Raw genomic sequence first — 19,387 nt, forward strand, 5'->3', positions numbered from 1 at the left:
AGCTAGCTCTCCTTTTCTTCTAAACTTTCCTTTTTTTTACTTATTTTTCTGAGGTAGTCGCAGTCCCATTATATATCATTAAATCAACTGCTATTCAGTTCCTACCATCATTATTATGGCCCTGCTAAATGTTTTGACCTTAAACGTCCATGGTCTTAATATACCAAATAAATGTACCAAGGCAAAATCTATATTCTTTGTCTACAAGAGACAAATTTTACAGCTTAAGCCATGCCCAAATTTTTTAGTACCTCTTATCCTCAAATATTTACAGCCTCAGCAGCTACTAAACAATGAAGGGTTCTTATAGCTTTCCACCGTACAACCCCATTTGTACCAACATCAGAAATTAAAGACCCCGAGGGTCATTATCTCATGCTTACTGGCAGTGGTGGCTGGTGCTCAAAATTTTTGAGGGCACGCAAACAAACTGAAAGATACTGAAACCCCCCCATCAATTGCAGCCTTACTGTGCCCATCAATTGCAGCCTCACTGTGCCCATCAAACTGTCAGGAAAGAAGCAAGTACCAGCCTCGCCAATATCGCCGCTTTCCTACGCACATGCACAGTAGAGTGGCACCCCGGCTCATCCCTGGGCACAATACAGTGGAAAGGCTAATGTGCGTGCGCAATTCAGCTAAACAGCCAATGTTCATTCAAAACTCAGCAGAACGGCGATCGCACATACGCAATAGCGCACGCACAACCTGAGCCTCCCACTGCCTATAAAAGCCACTCTGTGCCATGGCCAAGTTGCTGGTTTGTCTTTCAGCTTCCTGTGCCTTTCCTGCTTGTATCCTGATTCTTGATTACCCATTGTGACTCGGATTGACCTCGACTTATGCTGATCTCTTCCTGCATCTGACCTTTGGCTTGCCTCTCGGACCTCACTACTTGCCTCCTGTGTTTGACCCTCGGCCTGTCTACGGATATCACTTCCTGTCTCCAGTGATTGACCCTCAGCCTGCTCTCAGACTCTGCTATTTGTCTCCAGTGCTTGACTCCAGCCTTTGCCTCCAGTTACCTGTGTTTGACCCTCAGCCTGTTTTATAGACTTCCTATCAGTCTTCTGCATTTAATCATCAGCCTGTTTGCAGACCTGCTATCAGTCTCCCGCACAAGACTGTTCTGCCTATCTAAGAGACTCTTGCCAGTCATCGGTGTTTGACCCCCGGCCTGTTGTTGGACTAGCTGCTCATCTACCTCCCTGAGCTTCAGCATCTCTCAGTCCTGCACAGCTGTCTCCTTCCAGGTGACCTTCACGCAAGACCTGCCCTGCCTGCTGGTGACTCGTGCCTCTTTGTGCCCATCACATGCAGCTACTTGTGCCCAACATATGCAGCCACTTGTGCCCATCAATTTCCACCACTGTGCCCATCAATTGCCGCCACTGTGCCCATCAATTGATCCCACTGTGCCCCAACAAATGCAGCCACTGTGCCATATCAAATGCTGCCAGTTTGCCCCCCCCGCCGGCCTGCACTTACCTGTCTCAGTGGGACAGCTCCTCGATGTCTTCTCCCATCCTCTCTTCCTTTAATGCGTGGAGCGCAGATAATCTATTTAGATTATATACATTTGTATCCACATCTTCAATACACTCCTTTCCTACTCTATGTGAAACATATGGACTTCCTCAATGGGAATTATTCTGTTATTTACAGATTAAAAATTTTATCCAACCATACCTACAACCAGGCACTCTATTTTCCCAGATGTCACATCTTGAGCATATATGTAATTATGTCCCACATCTCGAGCATATATGTAATTATGTCCCACATTTTAGAGGATTGGTTTCAATTCCTTCCTTTCAGATTTGAGAAACATTCTCTGAAAATTATTGTTCTTTTCTACCCCCTACTAAGTCAAGACTGCTGATGTTTCTTCAAACATAAACATTTAGCAAACACTTCATATCAGAACACAACATAAGTGCCAACTGTGTAAACTTAAAATTAAAATTGTTTATGGATTTCTTGATTTCCGAGTTGATTTCTGTCTTTTCCTAACTGATAAGTGTTATTTTTCTGGCCCACATAATGGCCAGTCTTCCCAATTACATTATTTTGCCATTTCAATATACTTCTTCACCTGCTCAGTTCTCAGAAACAGCAGGGAGAAATACATTTGATATTTAAGGCTGAAAGCTTTACATTTCCTTTTTCTTCAAATATAGACACTTTTAAATTCGCCAAAACTTTTGTTATTGACACTTTAAGAGTGACAGGTGTTATCATCTAATTAAATCTAAAAGCTAAAATTGAAACTAAACCCTCCTACTGCATCAATTAACGGCCAAGTAAGCTGCCATGTTTGCCACTGTGTGATCTGCAGATGTCATGGTGCTATGCAACTGTGTTATTATTCAAGACATACAATTAATGTAACCTATTTACCTTTATGCATTTTCTGCTCCCCCAGCCCCTCCAATACTTACCTGAGCTCCATCTCAATCCAGCGATGTGCATGAGAGCAGCCGCTCTCCTGGGTCTCTTTCTCCTCAGTGGCAGAGACAGCAGCAGGAGCCAACGATACTGTCAATAACAGCCAGTAAACCAATGAGGAGAGAGCAGGGTGAGGCAGAGCCAATAGACATACAGAGCAGTGGCTTGGGAGTTGCTTGCTATGGGGCCACTTGGCAGGAAGGAGGGCAAGGATCAAATCACTGCACAGAGCAGGTAAGTATTACATGTTATTTTTTTTTCTAATCTGCCTTAAATATCACTTTAATTCTGGTTGCCAGATCTTTGGATAATCAATTTCTTTGCTGCCTTTTTATTCTTAGTATTGGGGACTTTTTTGTCTTTAATTTTATTTTGCAGTTGTTTTGGGTCCAGGGGTAACTTTTAGCAGCTGTTTCATCCATTGCAAATTTTTTATTTTGGTGGCAAGGCACTCCAAAAATAGTGTGCACTAAAGTAAGGGGGCAGAGATAGAAAAAGCACAACATAAAAAAAGGACACTATTGCCAATAATGAATAATGCTCACATACAATAGTTACAGTAATAAAATAATGATGGGAAATGGTCAAGGTAGTCAGAGATGCTAATTAAAATGCAGCTAACACTGATCTAATGAGGGTGATACAGAGCAGAGATGCATTCAAAGGACACAAAATATTGTATTTTGAGATGCTACCATCAGGAAAACATTATAGGAGCACTGGAGCTCATAAAATAAACTCAAAAATATTGAGCCATATACAGTATATATATGGCTTTTCTTCAGCAGGAATGTGCGGGAACGCCTGGCACCTTCAGCACTAAATGTATGTAATGGCAATGGGTGCTGGGGTGTGCTGGAGGGTATATTGTTACTGGTTGCGGGGGTTTCTATTATTGCAGGGGGGTTTATTATTGTCTGGGATGTTGATTGTTGCTGGTGGGCACTGGGCAGCCAATTGTTCCTGGGGGGTCAATTGTTGCTGGGAGGGATCTACTGTTGAGGAAGGGGTTTATTGTTGTTAGTTGCTGGAGGGTCTATTCATACTGGCAGCTGGGAGATCTATTGTTGCTGGAGGGGGGGGGGGGCTATTGATGCTGTTTGGATCTATTGCTTCTGGGAGTGTGGTTTTTTTGGGGGCAATATATTGTTGCAAGGGATTTATTGTTGCCTGGTGGCTGTTGTTGCTAACTGGAGGGGATCTATTTTACTGCTTTCCTTGTTATCAATAATGCATTTCATATGTATTACCTTGCACTACAAAATTATACTTGGTTCTGTAATCTCTTAAAGGGTAGTACTGGGAGTTGGGTGGTTGGTGGAACCAAGGGGTGGTGCTCGGAGGTGGGTAGAGGGCATAGACAAGGGGTGATTAAAGCGGATGTCCACCCACCGCTGCAAAAATTAAAAGCCAGCAGCTGCACATACTGCAGCTGCTGACTTTTAATAATTGGACACTTACCTTTCCTGAAGTCCAGTGATGTCGGCACCGCAGCTGATGTCTCCATCAGCTGTCGGGTGCATGCTGCCTCCATTCTGAGTAAGGGAACCCACAGTGAAGCCTTAGTGAAGCCTTACGGCTTCACACCTGGAACCCTACTGCAAATGCGCTGAATTCAGACCTGAAATGGAGCAAAAGACGCACAGGACTCCTGTGCACATTCGCACCATAGAGAGCCGGTCACAATCCCCTGCTATTGCAAAATGGATGTGGAGATCCTGCATCCAATTCGCAGTAGTGTGAACCCGGCCTAATACATTGTTTAAATCCTTGAATCTTTGAATCCTAACTGGTGGTGCAGTTAAAGACAGGAGGGGGAAATCCAGGCAAAATCTATTAAAAGAGGACAGAAAAGAGTGGAACAAACACCACCAAAGTGTAATATATTAATATCAAATTTAATAATAAAAGTATTTTAAAAAATACACTCACACACAATGATGCCAGAAAAAGGCAACACCATAAGCAGCAAGCAACACAAAGTGTCCCAAAGGACTCAGGTGAAATTGCCCTGGCAGGAAACTTCTCTTCAGGCACAGTGTGGGAACAGGACTACAAGTGTTCACATCAAGAGAGAGGTGATAGTACACTTTACTCTGTCTCTTCCAGGTATGATGTGACAGGATTGAAACATGTTTGGAGGCAGACACATCCCCTTCATTGGATTGATAAAGTGTTTTTGTCTACTTTATTTTCTTCCCGTCTGACCAATGTACATAAAAGGCCAAGTGGGTGCTCTGTTATTCCTGGGGAGTGTACCCATATGTCCTCCTAGAAATGTGTACACAATCTGCTACCACTTTGTCCATCGTTATCCAATCATGGTAACGAGCTGCTGTGAGCAGACCTGGTACCATGTGATTGTTGTGACCAATCATAGCAATCACAGTCAAAGTAGTAGGCAAGGCTGTCATTCATGATGCTACTGTGTGATCTCTGTGATTGGTCACAGTGATCACATGGTACCAGGGCCATTCACAGTGGCCCTGTACCATGTGATAGGTTTGACAAATCACAGCATCACAGTAGTAAACAAGGTTACATGAATGAAACCTTTGGAGAGAGATTGCTTATTACAGTGGTTATCACTGGGTGACCAAGTGAGGGCACATCTGGTAAAGGTGGCACAAATTGCACAATATATTAATACAAATAAGTAGGGCTGTGGAAATTAACGATGAATCGATTAATTTTTTTAGACAAACAAAATTTGTTTGATCGGTACTCACCTCTCAGCCGGCTTCCGGGTTTTCAGGGAGTTCCGTCGGAGATCCGGTGACCTCACGGATATCGACATCACCGGACTCCTCTCCCCTTCCCCAAGTGCCTCCGTCTGCTAATGAAGGCCTGACAAACCAGAGCTGGTTTGTCAGGACCTGAGGCAGGTGTCCTACCTGAAGAAATAGTTGAAGTCATGAGCCGTGGATCTACATTCAGCAGGAAGAGCAATCTAGAGCTCCGGGTGGAGTGTGGACAAGGAGATGAAGTTCCAAGTCCAGGAGGTGGAGGAGAGGTGAGCAAGGTCTAACGTTGTACGGTGCTGAAAATGATTCAAGGATCTTATCCATGTACAGTTATCTTAATGCAGCAAAATTTGACCCTTCAATAATCCCATGGTCATTTTAAAGTGTATCTAAAGGCCAAATAGTTGGATCCTCTTGGTGGGGAAATCAACAAAGAAAAAGGAGGAGATGGCTAAATACTTTTAAAAAGGAGACAGAATCTTTTTTAGGTTTATCAGTGATGGATGGAAAAAATACCATGTCATCACTAACATGAAAACTGGGTGCAAAACCTGTGGGGCGGTACAGTGGCAGTAAACACTTAGATTCCAGTTACAGTAGCAGAACTGTATTGAAGTTGATTGTTCAATAAAACACAACTACCCAATGAAACTAACTAGTGTCGGGTGATTGTATATAGTGTATACCACATTTACCACTGACTAATGCAGAGTTGCAATGCAAGGAGATCAGCTAAAAGTAGTTGGATCTGTATGTGCGTTATAATTAATTGAAATTAGTCGATTAATCGATCAAAAAAAACTTTAATCGAACACGAAAATTTTAATCAGTAACAGCCCAACAAATAAGGTATGATCAATAATTGCACTGAATGGTATTTACTAAAGAGAGATTTGTGGCGTGTTAAGGATAAGGTACTATGTGAAGTTTTATTTCTCATGTACTCTGAGTGAAAGAGAAGGAATTGGAGAGTATCATAAAGCAAACCTTACAACAAGGAAATGATTGATCATTTAAAGAAAAACTTTTTAAATGCCAGTGAAGGAGGATCTGAAATCTCTGTAAAACAATAGCTATATCTGACCATACATGTCTGTGGGATCAATGAATTGAGATGGGGGTACACCTTGACTGTATTGAGACTGCATCAGAGACTACACAAAGAGGAGTAAGAAAGCGAATCAGTACTGGATTACCAGCTATGAAGCCCCTGATGCCGATGTCACTGATTAAGTCTTTTTGGGATTTGGAATCTCTGCAGGACTTCGAGGCTGCCTAGCTTTGAGGGTGTTCAATCATTTCATCTGGAAGAATGTTTTTGGTATAGGTTTCATGGGCACAATTGACACCCAAAGACCAATTTTTCAGCACCTGTTTGACAGGTGCATATCATTGCAATTTTTTTTGCCTTCATCAAGAGCACCTCTATAGGGTTATGGGGGATAGGTGCCACCGATACCCAAAGAGTAATTTTTCTGCACCTGTTTGACAGGTGCATATCATTGCAATGTTTTACAGCAAGGCCAATTCTTGCTTTCATCAAGAGTACCTAGGGTTACGGTGGGAAAGCGCCACCATCATCCAAAGACCAGTTTTTACGCAACCGTTACTTCTATCCAAAGTCAAAGTGGCACCAGGATGTATCCAAAAAATCTCTAATCTTGTTCCCAGTGCACTACATTGTGGCATCATCATACACACTGGCTCCCCAGCTTTTGCTGAGCAAAATAAAGGCAGCTTGCAGGGAAAATGTCATTTTTTTTGCTTTATAAATGCAATTATTGCTACAGCAGATTCTAGACATGGTACAGATCTTCCACTTTACAGGTAGACTAAGGGAACCACCCAGGCACTACATTGGAAGGAATTTTTCATTTTTATGCTTTCACTTTAAAAATCAAAAAATCTCTGCTCATTTAAAAATGACATTTTTCACAAACTTTCAGGGCAGGACCCAGACTCCTGTAATCATTGTATGCCCAATTACTTGCATATAAGCCTTCAAAATGGGCACTTTTGATTTTTGACATTCGGGTCCCATTGACTTTAATGGGGCTCGTTATGTGGATCTGAACTTTCACGGTGTTCGAAAGTTTTGGTGCGAACCGAACAGGGGTCCGTTTGGCCCATCCATATTGTACATACAATGGGGTAATTGTTGATGAGGCACAGTGCATATATGTTTGAAAGCCCCCTTGTGCTGTTTAATAGCATAGCATATTTCATAGTTTCCTAACAGAAAAAACATTTTCATTTGGTTTCTTTTAAAGATGTGGAGTCAAGTGGAGCCATTTTCTGCTACAGTCAGGTCACCTACCTTTAATAGGGGTTTTGACACCAGAGCTATTCTGTGAGCTTGAATAATTTAAATCTTTTGTTAACAATTAACATGTTTTTTTCAACTTTTGGCTTGTGGCCTGACAGTAACTGGATGTCTTTTGTGTGATGGGCAATTGCATTTCTACGAACACCGGACACCATCATTATAAAGCCTGGCAGTAAGAGGCTCTCAAGCCAGAATTCCTCCTTCCTATTATTATAGTTTTTTCAAAAGCACTGTCATTTTTCATGTACAATTTTCATTATATATGTAATCCATGTCTCTATTGTCTCAAGCCTTAAAGATCTCATGGTAACCCATCTATTCATCTTCATTTACACAACCGAAGTGGATGTACCACATGAATTCTATAAGGAATAAAAATGTTCATCTGGATTAGATCAGTCAGGATTTCAAAGAAGCAGACTTTACAAATGCAAATATAGTAAAGAGAACTGTGTTACTGTATGAAACACATAGTATAAAAAAAAACATAAGGATGGGATAAATATTTAAAGTTATTCCCAAAAATTTAACTTTCAGTCTAATTTTTCCCATACAGCATGGGTTAAATGTCGGGTTTTTTCTAAGGACTGATGAACAAGGTGAAATACTTACCTTATTCCTGCCTCCCCAGAAGCCTGTGTTCTACTTTATTTATACCCCTTGAAATTTTCCACATTTTGTCATGTTACAACCAAAAATTTAAATGTATTTTATTGGGATTTTTTTTGATAGACCAACACAAAGTGTTTTCAAATATTTTTACAAATGAATATCTGAAAAGTGTGGCGTGCATTTGTATTCAGCCCCCCTGAGTCAATACTTTATAAAACCACCTTTCGCTGCAATTATAGCTTTTTGTGTATGTCTCTACCAGCTTTGCACATCTAGAGAGTGACATTTTTGCCCACTTTTCTTTGCAAAATAGCTCAAGCTCTGTCAGATTGGATGGAGAACATCTGTGAACAGCAAAAGTCTTGCCACAGATTCTCAATTGGATTTAGGTCTGGACTTTGACTGGGCCATTCTAACACATGAATATGCTTTGATCTATACCATTCTATTGTAGCTCTGGCTGTATGTTTAGAGTCATTGTCCTGCTAGAAGGTGAACCTCCTCCCCAGTCTTAAGTCTTAGTCACTTTTCAGATATTTATTCATAAAAGATTTTGAAAATCATTTTTCCTTCCACTTCACAATTATGTGCCACTTTGTGTTGGTCTATCACATAAAATCCCAATAAAATACATATACGTTTTTGGGCGGACCGACGCACTGACGTCACCTCGTACTTCGTATACCCAGAGGACGGGTTGTCTGCTTGTGCTCCGGCCGGCACAGCAGACTTCAGGCTTTTTACTATCTACAACATTGTAAGTGTGTTTCTTTTGTTTTAACATATTGAATAAATTACGGTTTTACACTATGGAGTCTCTATATATATTTTTATGCACGGTGGGATTTCCATCATGATCTGATCAGTCGGGAAGGGACCGTCCAGTATTGGTGTTTTTGCTTGTCCTGAAGCCATCCAGTACTTCTCTGCATATCTTGATCCTCTGTCATGGGGGATCATGGAACTCTGGTAAGAGTCCATTTCTGTTGATTTGGTGGTGGATTCAACTATAAACTCCTATTCGACGTTTTTTGAAGAAAGTCTGCCTGCATCTTATTGACTTTTCATTTATTTATTTTTGCACTGGTGTTTTCTTTTTCCTTAAATGTTCACTTTTGTTTTCAATTAATTTTTATTCATCCATTCACCAGATTGTTTTTTTCACAATCATTTTGGGACTTAACATGAATGTTTAATTCATATTTTGTATTTGATGTACCATATTTCAACTTACCGTATATACTCGAGTATAAGTCGAGATTTTCAGCCCTTTTTTTTGGGGCTAAAGGTGCCCTACTCGACTTATACTCGAGTCACCGCTGTCTGTCTACATGATCAGTGTGCTATTACTATTCAGGGGCCAATTACTGTTCAAAAGCCTCGCCTCCTCCTTGTCTGTGATAGGCAGTCAGTGTACAGCCTATCACGGACATTCTCTCATCCTCTTCCGTGGTATGAGGATGAAAGAATGTCCGTGATAGGCTGACCGCTGACTTCTGGGAAATAGAGTTTTCTGCCTATCATGGACGAGGAGGAGGCGCGGCTTTTGAACAGTGATTGGCCACCGAATAGTAATAGCACACGCTGAACACTGCAGAGCGGCACAAAGAGGCATGCCCAGGACACAGGTAGGATGCACACAGACACATGCACACATACACAGGACACATACACAGGTACACATACACAGGACACATACACAGGTACACATACACATGACACATGCACATATACACAGGACACATGACACATGCACATATACACATGACACATGCACATATACACAGGACACATGACACATGCACATATACACAGGACACATGACACATGCACATATACACAGGACACATGACACATGCACATATACACAGGACACATGCACATATACACAGGACACATGCACTTATACACAGGACACATGACACATGCACATATGCACAGGACACATGACACATGCACATATGCACAGGACACAGGGAGGTATACAGCTGCAGATGTGCATTGTTGACCCTCTTTTTCCACTTACAGTAGCTGCTGCATTTCTCACCTTCGTCTTATACTCGGGTCAATAAGGTTTTCCCATTTGTTTTTGGTAAATTAGGGCCTCGACTTATACTCGGATCGACCTATACTCGAGTATATACGGTACTAAGCACAAATTTATTAATGGTTCATTATCATTATGTATATGCACATTTAGATGTTTGGGCAATATTTAATGAGTTCATTATTTCCAATATTATTAGATGAATTTACGAGATCAATTTTGATTATTAGCAATAATCTTTTGGCAGCGCGATTCTAGTTTTTTCCGATTTGTTTTATTGTACCTATGTTTACATGAGAATTGCAGCTTCTGATGGGCTGTATTTTGGATACAGCTCCATTTGCCATTTGTCTTAGTGCAGTTTCTTTCATATTTTTCCACGTTTTTGGTTGTAACATGACAAAATGTGGAAAATCTCAAAGGGTACAAGTACTTTTTCAAGGCACTGTATATATATAAACAACTCCTACTTACATATGGAGGGAGATAACAGGAAATAAAGGAAATCTACCCCTAGGAAGGGAAATTCACTCCTGTAACAGTTATGGGAAAAAGGTACCTCCACTGAAGCATTATTACCAAGGCTAGTTTCCACAACAACCCAAAATTCTCAAAATTCAATTATCATTGGGACAAAAAGTGAGGTAAAATCTTCTGAACAGGGGCTCAGACAGCAAAACAAATGGTGCAGGGGTGTTAACCATTCCCTATGCTATTAAAAAAGCTTAAAAATAGTTTTTTTGGCTGGAGGTACACTTAAAAAATGTACCTGTTCTGACCTACAAACAGATTTAACGTAAGAAACCTACAGACCCTATCTTGTTTGTAACCCGGGGACCACCTATGTGTATATATATATATATATATATATATATATATATATATATATACATACACCGGTATATATATATATATACAGTATCTCACAAAAGTGAGAACACCCCTCACATTTGTAAATAATTTATTTTATCTTTTCATGTGACAACACTGAAGAAATTACACTTTGCTACAATGTAAAGTAGTGAGTGAACAGCTTGTATAACAGTGTAAATGTGCTGTCCCCTCAAAATAACTCAACACACAGCCATTAATGTCTAAACCGCTAGCAACAAAAGTGAGTACACCCCTAAGTGAAAATATGCAAATTGGGCCCAAAGTGTCAATATTTTGGGTGGCCACCATCATTTTCCACCACTGCTATACCCTCTTGGGCATGGAGTTCACCAGAGCTTCACAGGTTGCCACTGGAGTCCTCTTCCACTCCTCCATGATGACATCATGGAGCTGATGGATGTTAGAGACCTTGCGCTACTCCACCTTCCATTTGAGGATGCCCCACAGATGCTCAATAGGGTTTAGGTCTGGAGACATTCTTGGCCAGTCCATCACCTTTACCCGCAGCTTCCTTAGCAAGGCAGTGGTGTCTTGGAGGTGTGTTTGGGGTCATTATCATGTTGGAATACTGCCCTGCGACTCAGTCTTCGAAGGGAGGTGATCATGCTCTGCTTTAGTATGTCACAGTACATGTTGGCATTCATGGTTCCATCAATGAACTGTAGCTCCCCAGTGCCGGCAGTACTCATGCAGCCCCAGACCACGACACTCCCACCACCATGCTTGAATGTAGGCAAGACACACTTGTCTTTGAACTCCTTACCTGGTCAGAGAGACCAATATGACAAATTTTATTAAATCTGGACAATATGGATACAATGGAAAAGTGAAATTTCCCCAACAACCACTCAACCACATTTTACTAGTGCATAAAACCGAAGCACTTATCCTTTGGACATCTTCATTAAAATGAACACACTCTTCTCTTCTTTCCAGCCTGTTTCTCGTATTGCTGTCTTGCTGAATCGACTGTTGGTTAACCCCCCTCCTCTCCCTTCATCAGTATGCACCTACCTACTCATTGGTCTTAAAGTGATTGTAAAGGTTCTACTTACCTGCTGTGTGCAAAGGTTCTGCACAGAACAGCCTTGATCCTTCTCCTCTGGCATCCCCCACCAGTGCTCTGGGCTCCTCTTCTTCTCCATGTGCCACCATAGGAAACCAATTCTTATGGTGGCACACATGCAGGCTCAGCCTTCCACTCCCCCATTCATCACTAGATTTAATTGACAGCAGCAGGAGCCAATGGCCAGTGAGGAGGTAAGTATTCAGGAGAGATGGGGCAGAGCTGCACATAAAAGGTGTTTTACCCTAATGCAGAGAGTGCATTGAGGTAAAAAACCTGAAGTCTTTACAACTACTTTAACTACCAATTTTGCTAGGTAACAATGACTGTCTTTTTTTTCTCTTTGTTTCTTTCCCTCAGTTACCCTTCTTACACTCCTTATATCCCCACCGCCACACTCCCAGACTGTCTGGATAATTATTATTTTTTTCTTTTATGTTACTTAACTATATGTAAAATTCTCTTCATCGATGCCTATACTATAGAAGTATTTATTACTGGTGACTGTCAATTATACTCATCCAGACTTGGAAGGATGCTTGTTTGAGTACTGACGGATGTATTATAGAGTATATAAAAAACAAAAACAAAAAAACAAACCTCAAATTATTAATACAATGTACATTAGTTTAAAGCACTGTTGTTTTATTTTACAGACAAGAATATATCTAAGAATTAAATACACATTTGTTTTTTTGTTTATTCAATTTAGTTGAGTAATATTTTATTATTTACCCTTCTTAGCAAATCATTTTAATTAACAGTTGAAAAAGATGTTTGAAATTAAATCACCATCAGCATGTACTAGACACATACAATATAGTGGAGAGAAAAGATATTGTCACAGGAACACATTTTGAAAAGGTCAGTCTCACGCATTGTGTGTGTATATGTCAACTTGAATCATGTTATTCATTCTTGATTAATGAAGAAAAAGAATGGCATTAGAATTAGCATCCTAAGAATTAGTAGTATTACGGATGATTAGGCTTGTCAAAGAATTTGAAGGTTATGTGAGAACTAATCTTTACTTAGAAATGCATAGTGTCACTATAAGTAAGTTGTGCAGGTGCCTACTGCAATCCAAAGAAAAGTGGTGGACAGGCAAGAGGTTATTATTGCAAATTCAAAAAAAGAACAATTACAGTAGCCTGAAAAAGCAATAGTCTTGGCAGAGTAAGACCACATATAAATGGACCAATATTTTTTATATATATATATCTAATGCCCAAACTTTTTCATTTTGGATAAAGTAAAGAATAGTTAAAACCAATGCCAGAATTGCTCTCTTTGTTATCTGTGTCCTATTGGGGAGATTTTCCATTCACTTACTCTGTTGTAGACAAAAGTAAGGGGAAATCTCTTCAAAGTAAGGGAATGCCAACTGTCACTGGAAAAAGTGTTCTTATTGGAAGAAGTCTCCTCTATTTCTGTTCTGGTGACATTTAAGCTCAAGTAACAGTGGTCCATCTACCCATAATGTGCTTTCTGGCCTTTAAAATGTGGTGAGGTGGCTTAAAAGGGGCCTTCAGGTCTGGTATGAATTTAAGGAGGGACCCCATGCAAAAAAAAAACTGTGTCAGGTCTCTACGCTAATTCTATACCAGACCCTTATTATCCGGTAAGGATTTTAAGGTGGGACACCATGTAAAAGTCAAGAGAAAAAGCATGACGTGCCACCCAAAAATCCACACCAGACCCTTGTCCAAACATACAGCCTGGAAGGCCAGGAAGGATGGGTGCTAGAGTGCGTCCTCCATGCTCCTTAACCATCCTAGGGCACATGCCTTCAACATGGTGGGGTACCTTGCCAGGGAGGATGTCTCTTACAAAGCACCTTGTCCCCATTTTGATGAGAACAAGGGCCTCTTCTCAAGCACACTGTCTTGGTGGTTGTTGAAGGGTCTTATTGGAATTTGAAAGCCCACTTTAACAATATAGGGGGCAGCCAGATTCAGCCCCCCCTTCATGTGAATGAGTAAGGGGTGCATGGTTCCCCTACTCATTCACAAAAAAAAATTCAGGTGTAAACTCACAGACACAGTTTTTGAAAAGATTCTTAATCAAAAACACAAAAAAGTCTTGCATTGATTGTCAATCATGTTGTCCAAAGATACAGATCCACATCACTAAAGATTCTCAATGCCCACTTAAAGAAAAAATACCTCTGACACAGGTCTACTCTCTTTGCTTCACTCCTGCTGAATGGTCCGGCTTATAACAGATTTAATAAATAAAGGGCAGGGTCTATTGTGTGACAATATTGATCATATATGGACATGTACTGGTTTGTTTACAAACAGAAGCTACCAGGGATCCATCATTTAGCAATGCTGTCAGAGCCATTTTTGCATTTTTTTTACACAAATTTTAAAAGTGAATATTTTCAAACTGAACTTTTGAAAATGGAAGAATAAAGATAAAAATGGTTTAACCAATTCAGCCCCGGAAGATTTTACCCCCTTCCTGACTAGAGCATTTTTTGCAATTTGGCACTGCGTTGCTTTAACTGACAATTGCGCGGTCGTGAGACGCTGTACCCAAACAAAAACAATGTCCTTTTTTCCCACAAATAGAGTTTTCTTTTGGTGGTATTTGATCATCTTTGCGTTTTTTATTTTTTGCGCTATAAACAAAAAAAGAGCGACAATTTTGAAAAAACGCAATATTTTTTACTTTTTGCTATAATAAATATCCCCCAAAAATGTATAAAAAAACTAATGTTTTCCTCAGTTTAGGCCGATATGTATTCTTCTACATATTTTTGGTAAAAAAAAAAAAAATCGCAATAAGTGTGTATTGATTGGTTTGTGCAAAAGTTATAGTGTCTACAAAATAGGGGATCATTTTATGGCATTTTTATTAATTTTTTTTATCAGTAATGGCGGCGATCTGCAATTTTTTATCATGACTGCGGCATTTTGGCGGACACATCGGACACTTTTGACACTAATTTGGGACCATTGTCATTTATACAGCGATCAGTGCTATAAAAATGCACTGTTTACTGTTTAAATGACACCTGCAGGGAAGGGGTTAACCACTAGGGGGTGATGAAGGGGTTAAGTGTGTCCTAGGGAGTGATTCTAACTGTGGAGGGAGGGGCTACCTAGGACATGACAGCAATCACTGCTCCCGATCACAGGGAGCAGTGGACCTCTGTCATGACACAAAGCAGAACGGGGGAAATGCCTTATTTACATAGGCACTTCCCCTTTCTACCTCTCCACACCGCAATCGCGTGCCACCGGAGAACATCGAGTTCCCGGGACCTGCGGGCATGCTCCCGTGGCGTGCGGTGGGTGCACGCACCCGAAAGGCAGCAAATTCAAAGGGAAATGTACCTGTATGCCCATTTGTTTGCCTGTGCCGATGTACATCTGTGTGCGGCGGTCGGCAAGCAGTTAAAAATATAACAAATATGATATATTTTCCAAAAACAAAGACCCTTGGAAATTAAAATGGTGGTAGTTGGATTGTTTTTTATTAGTGCAACTGTTAATCAAAGTCACATTTTCAGTAAAGAATACACCAACATTATTTTTAGTGCACAGAAACATGATATATTTCCCATTTTGGGTAAAATCTAAATTATGACATTGCATTGGGTTGATAGATAACAAACATGTCAAGCCCGTGTCAAATTTGAACGCATGTGAAATGGTGACAAACTACAGTACCTAAAATTGTTCCTAGGTAACACTTTAAAAGGTCATCAGTTTGGAGTTAACCGTGAAGGATGGTGCCAGAATTATTGCTCTTATTCTGATGAGCATGCTTATATTTGTATGTAAATGCAAGTGGTGGCAAGGGGCTTGGTCTGTGCCAAATTTATTTGTCCTCTGACACTTTGGACCAGTTCACTTTCATAAAAAAGAATGAATCCTGGATTACAAAACTCCTACAGCTGATGCTACCTATTACAATTTTTCTTGTAATGTGGCCCCCCAAAAAACTGCCTTACACCATCACCAGCTACTGTCACCACTTCTGGTCTTCCACTATTACCATCTCCTGCCACCTGTGCTAGACTGTCATCATTACCATCACCTTCCATCTCTCCTGGTCTGCCAATGTGACCATTATCAGCTCTTGCAACCTCTCCTAGACCGCCACCAGCAGCTCCTGACACCTTTTTTGTACTTCTACCATTACCAAATCCTATTACCCTCTGCTGGCATGTCTCCATTACTAGGTCCTGTCAACGACTCTCGGCCAGCTGCTGCCACCGATACCAGAATCTGTCAACCCTTATTGTCTGCCATGATTACCAGCTCCTTCCACCATTACAAGTCACTGCCACCACTCCAGGCTTGCCACTGCCGCCATTACCAGCTCCTGCAACCTCTCTTGGCCTGTCACCAATACTAGCTTCTGCCACCTCTCCTGGCCTGCCACTTCTACCATTACCAGCTTCTGCAGCCTCTCCTAGACTTCCACCATTACCAGTACCTGCAACCTCTCCTAGACTGCTACCATTACTAGCTCCTGCCCCTCTGATGGCCTGCCACCATTATCAGCTCCTGTCACTTCTCCTGCTGGATGATACAAGGGATGAATTACAGATCTCAGACTATCATCCTAGAGAGAGCAAAAATGTGCTATGTAGAAGAACAAGAACACATTGACTGTATTTTCAGATAGTGTCAGGATCCCCTTGCATGCTTTTAGTTTTTTTTTCCAATTGCAGGTCAATCTACAGGCTGCAGTTGCAGGCATTACCTAAACCATATGATTAGAGATACTTATGGTCCAAGGCTGATACAGACATTTTTCAAAGTGATGACTAAGGATGGGCAGAACACCCCCTGTTTGGTTTGCAGCAGAACTCCCGAACAGGGGAAATGTTCTAACCCAAACGGCTAGCCCCATTGAAATCTATTGGAGCCCAAAAAGTGCCTATTTTGAAGGCTTATATGCAAGTAATTGGTCATAAAATGGATATGGGGGTCTGGGTACTGTCCTGGGTGACATCAATAAAGAAAATAAATAAAAACATTTTTTTTTGCAGGAGCAGTGATTTTAGTGATGCTTAAAGTGCAACAATAAAAATTAAAAATGCCTTTAAATATAGTGCCTGGGGGGTCCCCTTAATATGAAAATATATTACTAAATATAAACTCGCACTGATGGAAACAACTAGGTGATAATAAAATGCAGCTGCCGTAGACAAGGTGCAAATCACTTGACTGAATGTGGATAAAAAAAGTACAGCGCTCACAGCACACACTATAAGTGAAATAAACAAAAAAGTCCAAATAAATGTAATTGAAGTGTTCGTCCACAATGAAGCAGGTGCAAAAAATGCTTTACAAACTTGCAGGAGTACAGTGGCACCCCCTTTTGCATCCCCACTCACCAGAACAGGATGACCCCCAGCTTTGCAGTCCAGGGGTCACTTCAGGCTTGTTAATGGTATTCCACACACTTGGATTGGTGTCAAAACATCAGATGATGGATCGGTGTAAACATCAGATGATAGATTTCCAATAGGAGGCTCTCAACAAGATATGCAGGCACCCAGAAATAAAAAAATGGATGGACTAATAGTGAAGTACTATAATAAAAGTAGATTTAATGCACATAGAGATTGGTACTTACAAGAAACAATGAAAAACAAGCATGGATATAGAGCTGTAGATACAGGAAGCAGCTGTTCATAGCGGGCGTTCCATGGGCCTGAAGTGACGTCAATTGAAACAGGAAATTATGTCAATGCATTTCGCCCTGAGGGAGGGCGTGTGTGGGATACCATTAACAGCATTTTTTGCACCTACTTCATTGTGGACGAACATTTCAATTACATTTATTTGGACTTTTTTGTTTATTTCACTTATATTATGTGTTGTGAGCGCTGTACTTTTTTTATCCAACGTCCACTTAATGTGTCTGTAAAGTGGTGCATCTGTACCATGCATAAAACATGCTGCAGCAAAAATGAATCAAATCCCATTTAAATTGACTCGCCGTTACAATTGCCAGCACCCGGCTACTGAAAAAAATAAAGAAAAAAATATCTCCTGGGAGGCGTCCGGCCGAATGCCTCCTCTGTGCTTTGACATCTCTTAAAGGGTAAGGGACAGGGCCACCTAGATACGTGACCCGATGGCACCGCCCCCTTCTGACGTTGTGGACTGATGCATGCTGGGCATGTGATGTCACATGGGGGTGGGGCCACTGGGTGACGTAGCTAGGTGGCCCTGCCCTTACCTATATAAAAAATGTCAAAGCAGAGAGGAGGCATTCCCAGTAGGCGGTAGTTTTTTTTTTTTGGTTCTGCGGGTGGCATGATTGATGATGGATTTACATCGAGGGACACTATTTTTTATTTTCTAACAAAGGATTTGTCAAAAGAGCCTCCCATGCCCCAAAGCACTCACCCCCCCATGTTGAGGGCATACGGCCTGGTATGGTTCAGTAGGGGGGACGGCTCGCTCGTTTCCCACATTTCCTGACCTGCCAGGCAGCATGCAAGGATAAGGGACTGGTATGGATTCTGGGGGATCCCACGCCATTTAAAAAAAAATGTGGGCATGGTGTTCCCCTTAGAATCAATATCAGACCAGAAATGGCCTGGTATGGACTGGGGGGACCTCATGCCATTTTTTTCTTTATTTTTTAACCAGCACTTTTTTTTTATTGTTCAGCTGTCAGAGGGGAAACCCATTCCCAGCTGGTGACTCATTGGTTGTTTAGGACACCGCAGCCATCTTCCTGGCCCCGGTTCTTAACAACCAGCGCACACTGCATCCAGATTGGGCAAAGCTTTGCCCAATCAGGACACAGAATGGACTGTGTAGCGCTCAGTGCATTGCCGGGTGTTCGTCAGGGCAAACACCCTGCAAATTCCAGTGTTTGGAGAACACCAAGACATCCTCTAAAACAATCTTTTTATGATGAGCAGATATATTCCACCACCATTCATACAGTGCTCCTACATGATTACACTGACCTATCAGATAAAATAGGTCACTTAGCGCATTCCCCTTTAATGGGTCTTATTAGAGTGATTGTAAAGTCTCGTTTAAAAAAAAATAACACACATGTTATACTTACCTCCTCTGTGCAGTTGGTTTTGCACAGAGCAGCCCGGATCCTTCTCTTCTCGGGTCCCTCTTTGCTGCCCCTCCCTCCTATTGAGTGCCCCCACAGTCAGCAGCTTCCTATGTGGGTACTGGAGCCAAGTCACAGCTCTCTGTGTCCATTCAGACACAGAGGCCTGACCCTGCCCCCTCTCACTCTTGATTGGC

The sequence above is a fragment of the Aquarana catesbeiana genome, linkage group LG09, assembly GCF_042186555.1.
Source record: "Aquarana catesbeiana isolate 2022-GZ linkage group LG09, ASM4218655v1, whole genome shotgun sequence".
Classification (NCBI taxonomy): Eukaryota; Metazoa; Chordata; class Amphibia; order Anura; family Ranidae; genus Aquarana; species Aquarana catesbeiana.